The sequence below is a fragment of the Ammospiza caudacuta genome, chromosome 2 (assembly GCF_027887145.1).
Source record: "Ammospiza caudacuta isolate bAmmCau1 chromosome 2, bAmmCau1.pri, whole genome shotgun sequence".
Classification (NCBI taxonomy): Eukaryota; Metazoa; Chordata; class Aves; order Passeriformes; family Passerellidae; genus Ammospiza; species Ammospiza caudacuta.
In genome coordinates, this window is record NC_080594.1 from 36945623 (window position 1) to 36954491 (window position 8869).

Sequence of the window (8869 nt, forward strand, 5' to 3'; positions counted from 1 at the left end):
ACAAGATCCACAATGCACCAGTTAGTGGTATCTGGTAAATATTTTGGTATTTTAGTGTGAGCAAGAATTGCATGAATACAATACTGTAATTTATTTCTGATATTGTTCAGAAAAATGCATGCCTTGGAAATGTTGCTAATTGTCACAGACATCTTTTTACGAAAATCCTTTCCTTGGGATTTTTTCCTCCTGAGAAGCTGAGAGGTCTCAGGGAAAAAATGTAAACAATGGTTATCTGCTACTGTGGAATGCAACAGGTGGATCTGTGATTGGTCTCATGTGGATGTTTGGAATTAATGGCCAATCACAGTCAGCTGGCTTGGACACAGTGTCCGAGCCACAAACCTTTGTTACCATTCATTCCTTTCTATTCTTAGCTTACCTAGCCTTCTGAGATGAAACCTTTTATTCTATTCTTTTAGTATAGTTGTAATGTAATATATAGCATAAAATAATAAATAAAGCCTTCTGAATTATGGAGTCAAATCCTTGTCTCTTCCCTCATCCAAAGACCCCTGTGAACACCATCACAGCTAATGAATCATCCAACTATGATCACAGCTTCACAATTTTTAGTGAAAAGCAGCTTCTTTGAAGATAGAAGAAATTACAGCATGTCCAATACAACTGGATTTTTCATCTCTTAAATTTGTTGCCACTACTCAGTGTCAGGCTGGATAGAGCTTTGAGCAACCTGATCTGCTGGAAGGTGTCCCTGCCCATGGAAGTGGGGGTTGGAGTTAGGTGGTCTTCACAGTGTCTCTCAACTCAAATAATTCTATAATTCCATGATTCCATTCCATCAGGGATGGGATCCTATAGCCTTCCTCCTGTCTCCTATCTGAAGGCAAAAGAATACCCAGATGTAATCCTGGAATTTCATTTTGAGATTATATCCAGAGAGAAAAATCATAGAAGAATTTCAAATTTTTACTTAGATCGTAATGATATTATGACTTCATTCAGCAAGTATTGACCATTTGCTGATGACTACTGTGTAATTCTACAAAAACTGAATTGCAGGATTCACAAAGCAATTCAAGAAACCAAGAATGAACATTACTTTGCTCACAAAGATTCCATTTCCTGATGAAAAGAGACAAGGACATGAGAATAATTTGTTATTGTTTATTTTGTGTTGGAGGAAGGACACTGCTTTCCAGACAATCATATTTAATTAAATTCTGGTGGTGTAAGAGGCTATAAGAGCATCATGACATTTGTTCACCTCTACATCATGAGCTCCTTAGCAAATAAGCTTTTTACAACCTGTAGTAAATTGCACACAGCATTTATTGTATCATAAAGTCCATCTCTAATGGAAACCTCTGAACACCAGCATAAGACAGTGAAGTACAGCTACTATTAAGATCCTTACACCAAAATAATTGAGTAAAACAAAACATGGGAGACTATGTCTTGTAAAAGATGCACAAACTAGCCTACAAGAGAAAACTTGCAAAAATGTTTTAGGAAAGCCATTAACATCTGTGTTTAACAAACATGGACAGAATGAGCATTTTTGGTTCTACTAATGGCTGATTGCATCTTCAACACTTTTAAAAATAGTTTAGCAAGTGTTCCTCAGATGTTTGATGAGGTATAGAAGACTTGTGAACCTCAATAAAATATCCTGTCTGTGGAAATCAGCAATAAATTATGCTGCTGTTTAACACATCGCAGACTTTATATTGTACAAAGAAGTAATGTTGCAAATATCTCAAAAATGAGTGTGAAAGGGTGATAATCTATTTTACCATTAATTTGCAAGTTGTCATGCCGCTGTCATTATTGTACTGGAGATAATGTACTGTTAATTTCAGTACCACAAAATTATTTATTGTTTCTTTTAGGAATGACTGTCAAAATAGAAACCCCAACAGGCTCAAGTGATGGAAAGAATCCTCTGTAATTCATGCAAGGGGTCAAGAAGATCAAATCATATAAAACACATGAAAAGGAAGATGCAACTTTAATTTTAGAGAGGTGAGAATGCGCACGCACCCCAAAAGCAAGGAGCAGGCAATAGGTACAAGCTAGTGAGGGTTATCAGTTGCTCCTTGACATGATCAAAAGGAGATTAATATGGATTTTCATTAATTTAAGGCAGTATTTTTAAAGATGAGTTTATGGTTTATACCACACAAAGTGTGAAAGGTTTGTAGACCTCTTCTGATCATGTTGTTTCTTGCTATCAAGGGAGTCAATATGTCCAAAGGAATGGTGTGCTTTTCTGAGCTAGATTTCTCTACAAACCAAACAAGATTAAAGAAAGACTGTGAATTTGATTTACCCTATTAAGGAAAATGTTAAAATTGCACACTAGAAGTTGAAAAATTATTGAACAATTAACGAGTTTCTGTTTGACAGTATTCTCAACTGGTCCAGCTTCTCTATGGATTCAGGAAATTTTCCTTTCTTCTTTCCCCTCCTCAAGGGAAGCTTTACCTCTTTGGCTTAAACAACTCTTGTTGTTGAAATATGAATTGTTTTTCATATGTCCTTAACTAGACTGAAAGGTTAGACAGCTGCTTCTGGTTTCTCTTTTCCCAAACCATAGCTGCAAGTAAAGGCCTCTTATTTTCCATATCCATTACATTTTATGGTTAGTGCATGCTTTCCGCACCACTGGATTTTCCTGTTCACAAAGTTTTCAGGGACTACAGTGAAACTTCACGCAGTGATCCTTGCACTAGACTCAGCACTTACAATTTGTGCTTAGCTTCATCCAATGAGTAAATACACATTTCTTACACAGGTGACAGACTTGTATATTGGAGCATATTTTTTGAGCCAAGTTCCTGTATCTTGTGTTTTTTTTCAGAAACCCCGCCATCACCAGCCGGTATCCATTTCATGACCCCAGTTTGGAAATAGCATTCTTAAAAGCTACCTCTATTCATTACAGTCTTTGTAGCATACACCTTGCCTTAAGATTGCTAATAAACTGCCAGCGCCTAAAGATAAGTACAATCCTCATAGTGCATTTTTGTCACAAGTTAGGTTACTTTACTAAACCACAGTTTGTGTAGATAAAGCACATGAAAGAGAACCTATCTTTTCATTTCCACTACCACTTCAGCTGTCTTTCTTCACTATTTATTCCTGAATAATGAAAAAAGCACTAGGAAGCAATAAAAATAACATAATTTAAAAGAAATTAAGTATAAAATGCTAAAAATTACTTTAGTCTTCTTACAGTGTAGTGGTGGACTGAAGAAAGGAGACATATTGATAAATTAAATCCCTTTCTAAAATGTAAAAAAACCTGCCTCATGAAAATACTTTTTAATGTTCAGGTAAATTAGTTTCATGTAAACTGCTTCATATATCATTTTACGCTTAAAAGAAATGGTCTTTGACATTGTTTTAGGAATGCTGTTGTAGTCTTTGTAAATTATATTTGAAATTGAGAAAATACAAATCTGTGCTTCCTGTTGCAATGAATCTATCAAATAGAAGCACTCAGTGAAAAGTGTTATGTGATGATATCATTAAAGCATTTACCATCAGGATGCTGCATAGACAACTGCAAATAAATAATTTTTCATTAAAAAATTTTAAGTGCTTACTTTTGCCAAAGCTATAACTTTAATGTAAATGTGCCTTTTAGTATGTGGAAGTACTAAGAGCATAAGACTTTTTGAAGGCCATCACCACTTCAGCACCATTGGCAAACAGCCCCACACTGACTGATGCTGGGTTCACTTATATTTGTATAGCCACTGTGCCATTTTGACAGCCAACTGCAATTCAAATCCCTTTTTCAATACTCTGCACCACCTGTGATGCAAATTTAACTTAATCCTGATTTTTGTGGCTTACTAACACTGAATCCAGCAGAGAGAGAGTGTTATCTGTTTGGAAAAATTCGCATTGGAGTTCCTCTTCATAAGCAGTATGAAGAAAGAAAAAGTGGGTATCCTGATACTATTTTTTTTTAATGCACACCATCTCAGTTACAGTCTTTGTACAATGCTGAGGCTGGTTTCACTCACGTTTTTAGTTTGGATTCCCAAACATAAAGAAAATAAAAAATAAACTCCAGTTCAGTCACTTATTTTGCAGTAAGCAAATATCACATTGCTGGGAGCATTTGCTTGGGGTAGCTCAGTGCAATGAAACCCAACACAAATGTGCCCAGATATTATTTCTCAGTGTCCTATCAATTTTTTAATTTCACAGTCATGAAATGTTACTTTGTGTGATTACTACAGCTAGGAGTGAATGATGCATGAATTAGAGAGCTGACAAACCCTTGAGAAAGTGCTCAGCACAGTGACACATCTGCTTACTCCATTTAAAGAGCAAAAAATGAAATTCTTCCCAGGTGAGAAGAATGGAGACAAATGATGATCTCTTCCTAGGACTTACTTGGAATATATTCAAAATCACAAAAATCTTGTGCATTTTTTTCCCTATTTTTTAGGTTAAAATGCAAAAAACATAAGATCAATTTATCCAATCACAAATTAATTTCTGCATATGGACTTTTCCTGGGACAGTTATAGTCATGCTTCCATAAAGTGAAGTACTAACTAAACTCTTCAGCAAGGGGGAATAGTCAGTTGTGGAGGTTAAAATTTGTAGGTGCATAAAAAACTCTCATATGAAGACCAATAGGATTGATGATTTATTTTCTCTTCCAGTACATGAAATAGGTGACATCAGATGAAAGAGAAGTTAAAAGCAAACAAAATAAGGTGATTTTCCACGTAAAACAGAGGGAAGATGTGGAACTCGTTGTCATAAGATATATCTGCAAGAAAAGGCTGCATGGATTCAAAGGATGAACAGACTAGCACACAGGAATGAAATCAATTGGGTGTTACTTAAATACATAAAAACCATTTCTGGTTCACATAATTCCTGTAAAAGTTTAATGTCTGGGAGAGTAATAGAAGCAAGTAGAATTTATATTTCCCCAGTTTGTGCAACCTTCCCTCAGCTCTCTGCTGGCTATCAAGGAGAGGTAATTGCAAAGGCAGAACTTTCATCCCAAACAATGTGATTGAAATAATGCTACTGTCTTATCCTGACTCATGATATCTTTTAACAGTTTTCAAATTATGATAAATCATGGTTTCAGTTATGTCCAAGTAAAAAATACAGCCCTGGTGCCACATCTATAATTACAGGTATCATTATATCTTTGTGGAAGGGAGAACTTCAGAAGGGATAGTGACCCTGCAAGATAGGCTGGAAGAGTGGACTAATGAGAAGCTTATGAAGTCCAACAAGTATGAAATCTTGCACCTGACAAAACAAGGTCCAGGAATGCAGCAAGGCTGGGATATATACCTGGCTGGGGAGAAGCTCTGTAGAAAGGGACCAGGAGCTTCTGATGAACACGAGCTCCATTTAAGTGAATAGGGTGCTGCTACAGCAAATAAAGTCAACAGGACCCTGCATCAAAGAGTGCTTCAGCATCAGAGATAAAGAAATCACTGCACCACTCTGCTCAGTGCTTTCCACACAACACCTGGAAATTTATTTTTTTCCCCTTGATACAAAAATAAAAGTGTGAACAGGCTGGAAAGGGTCCAGAGAAGAGCCAAAATGATTATCCAAGGAAAAGTTTGCCATGTGAGGAAAGTCTGAGACCTGCTTTGTTCAGCCTTGAGAAAACAAGACTTAGACATGTCACCATAATCCAGTATTTAAAGGCTGGCTACAAAGAAGACTTCCTCTTACAAGGAGTGCCATCAAAAAGATGAGGGGTACAAGTTACTCCTGGGGAGATTATGGCTTACACTAGAGGAACATTTTTCACAGCGAGAAAAATCAGCCATTGGAGTAATCTGCCTGCGTAAGAGGTGTATTCCTGAATGTTGGACACTTTGCAGATTTAGTTGAACAGAGTGCTGGGCCATCTTGTCTAGACTTGTGGTTTTGCTTTTGTCAAGGAAGGTTGGACCAGATAATCCTTCACGTCCCCTTCCAACCTGGCATTCTATGATTCTGTGATGGATTCTATTTAGATTAGGAAATGAACATGACCTCAATCCCAGAAAACAGTTTAATCCCATTGTGCCAAAGGCTGTAAATACATGCACACCAGTAAGAGCAGTTTTGTCCCATGTAGCATACGGACAAAATTAGTTCCAACTACAATTTTATTGGCTTCAGAATGGCCTTCCAAATGAAACAATTCTGTTCATTCAGAAAGATTCACACTGCTGTTTCAACTCATTGCTCTTCATATCCAACAATAAAACAGAAGCTCAAATTCTGATTCAGTTGTATGACTAGCGCAGTAAAATACAGTGGAATTATTCTTGGTTTACAGTGTAGTAAACAAGAGAATAAAGTTCATTTCAGAAATGGCAATTAGTTATTCAATTCAGACTCAATTATTGATTTTGTTGCAGAACATCTCATTCTTCTTTTAGATGCTATTTCCCACAGTGTTCAACTATTTTGCATTTAGCTTTACTATGCACATCTGTCTAAATCCATAACTTTCACTGGGAAAGAAGAAGCTTAAAATGATCTCCAGGATCTTTGCTGCAGATTTTCTTTACCCGGACTTCAACTTTTAAAGATTATTATTATTATTATTATTATTATTATTATTATTATTATTATTATTATTTGGGATGAGAAAATAGTAGGAATACCACAAAAACATTGACAGATTTTTTTCAAATTCTGAATATCAAAACCTGTAATTAGCTTTCATGGCTGGACAGGTCTGATTGTTGAGATTGTCTCAGTGCACATAGATTACACATTGATAATTTATTAATAAAAAAGTAGAATTAAAGCACAATTTAGTGCTCAGATACATATGAGACTGTGCAATGTCTCCCCATGTCAGAGAATGATTTATCCTGCATCTATCAGATGATGCTGGTTTGCTTATGCCAGAGCTAGTGCCCAGCTAGTTCCCCATTGTGGGGATTTTTTTCACTGAACTGAAAATTTACACTCCGAAATAAGTATGTGTACTCTGCAAACCCAGCAAATTCAATCAGCTCAGTGAAAGCACTGAGATGAGCCCCAGAGGCAAGTTCCTATGTGACGCAGCTGAGAGCAGGGCTGGAGAGGGTCTGGGAGAAGAGAGGGCAAAAGGGAGCTGCTCTTTACATCCACAGCACACGGGCACACAGATGGACACAACTGCACCACGCAAATATGCAACAGCAGCTTCTGGCAGGCTGCAACATAATCCTCACAGTGTTTCATAAACAACTTCAGGCACCAATTAACTATTTTGTCTTAAGATCCCCAGAGCCTCAGACAAGAAAGATGTTCTGTGCTGTAGATCCAGCCAATCTGCTCTGTGTGGAGACACCAGGTCATTTTGGTTATTTTGCTGTAGGGCCAAGAATCCATCTGTGTGTACTAAGCAGTTTACGCCAATGTGTTCACATTCTGGATGGATTAAAAATAACAGTGCCTGTATGGAAGCTTTTAAATGCTGTTTAAAACCTAACCCTCAGCTGTCTGTTATCCCAAACTCATCTTTCATCCACTCTACTTATCTTCATTCTCTATTCAAAGCTGGTTAAATATAAGCTTATTTATTAATTTTTTAAAACAGTGTTATTTCACCAATTCAGAAGCTTAATATTGGCTTCAATTAACCAAACTTATATTAGAAGTTACAGAAATTTCTCCCCTTCTTTTGTCACTCAGTTTCTCCCCTTCTTTTGTCACTCTTAGACAGACAGTGATTTAAGGGGTAACTTTTCAATGTGTACTTGAGAGACAGAGATTTGAATCAAGTAAAAAATTTGTGGACTGAGAGCTTACAGAGTTGTTTTGTGAGACACTGGAAGCATTTTGTTTTAAGCTATTGATACAACAATTCCAGAGATTTGTTTGAAACCCAGACAGCCAGTACATTATATTTATTTCCCTCCCATCCCCACTCCCTTTCTGCACCTTTATTATGGATACGGGTCAATCACATCTCCTTCATTCAGGAAAGGCTTGAGTCTGACTTTTACAGTTGGGATTGCTTATCAAGTCACAGCAGCTACATGATCCTCTTCAATTCCACACCCTTTTTTAGATGAGCCAGAAGGTCAATTTGATGACTAAGGACAGTGAAACCCAATTTGTCATTCTGCTGTGCTTCACCAGGGTGCCTTGTTATTTTAAAGTCCCTCTTCCTATGGTGGCATGTTCTTGTCCCCATATTTCACTGTCTCCCAGGGGAACATCCATCCTCTTATCTGATACCACCTTGCCCCCTGGTGACATGTTCTCATTCGTCTCTCCATCTAGGTCCTGCAGGCCTCACTTCATTTTCTGCAGCATTTGTTCAGGTTTTGTTTTGGTTCGCTATGGGTTTAGAACATACCCTTTTTTTTTTTTGTGTGTGTGTGTGTGTGTGTGTGTATTGGAAATAAAATTTTACTAATTCTGTCTCTTTGTGATATCTAGTTGAGTCAGGTTCCTCCAGTCTGCAAGAAGAGCCCAAGTTTCTGTGCTGCTTTCAACCACAACTATATATATGAATTAATACAGGCAGGAGTTCTGCCACAGAGTTCAGTTATTATAGAAATCAGAAGTTCCTTTGCCTCTATCAGCATGGAGGCAGATGGGCAATGATATTTGCCATGTAGGAAATTCATTGGGAAATGGGAGGCATAAAAAGGGGTGGGAAGAAAAGTGCTAAAGTGAGGCACTGATAACCTGGAGGCACAGGGAAGGATTGTACAGATGTCACTTGTACATCCTGACAAACTTGGTGCGATGGGCTAGGCTCTGACTCTGGTTTTGACTGAGTTAATCCTGGTCCTTTCCTTTTAATTTCCATTTAACAGATGGTTATAAAACAAGCAGAGACATCTCCTGTGTTTGTGGGAAATGCTGTGTCAGGAGCTGGTCACCATTCTTTCCACACAAAGAATTCTGA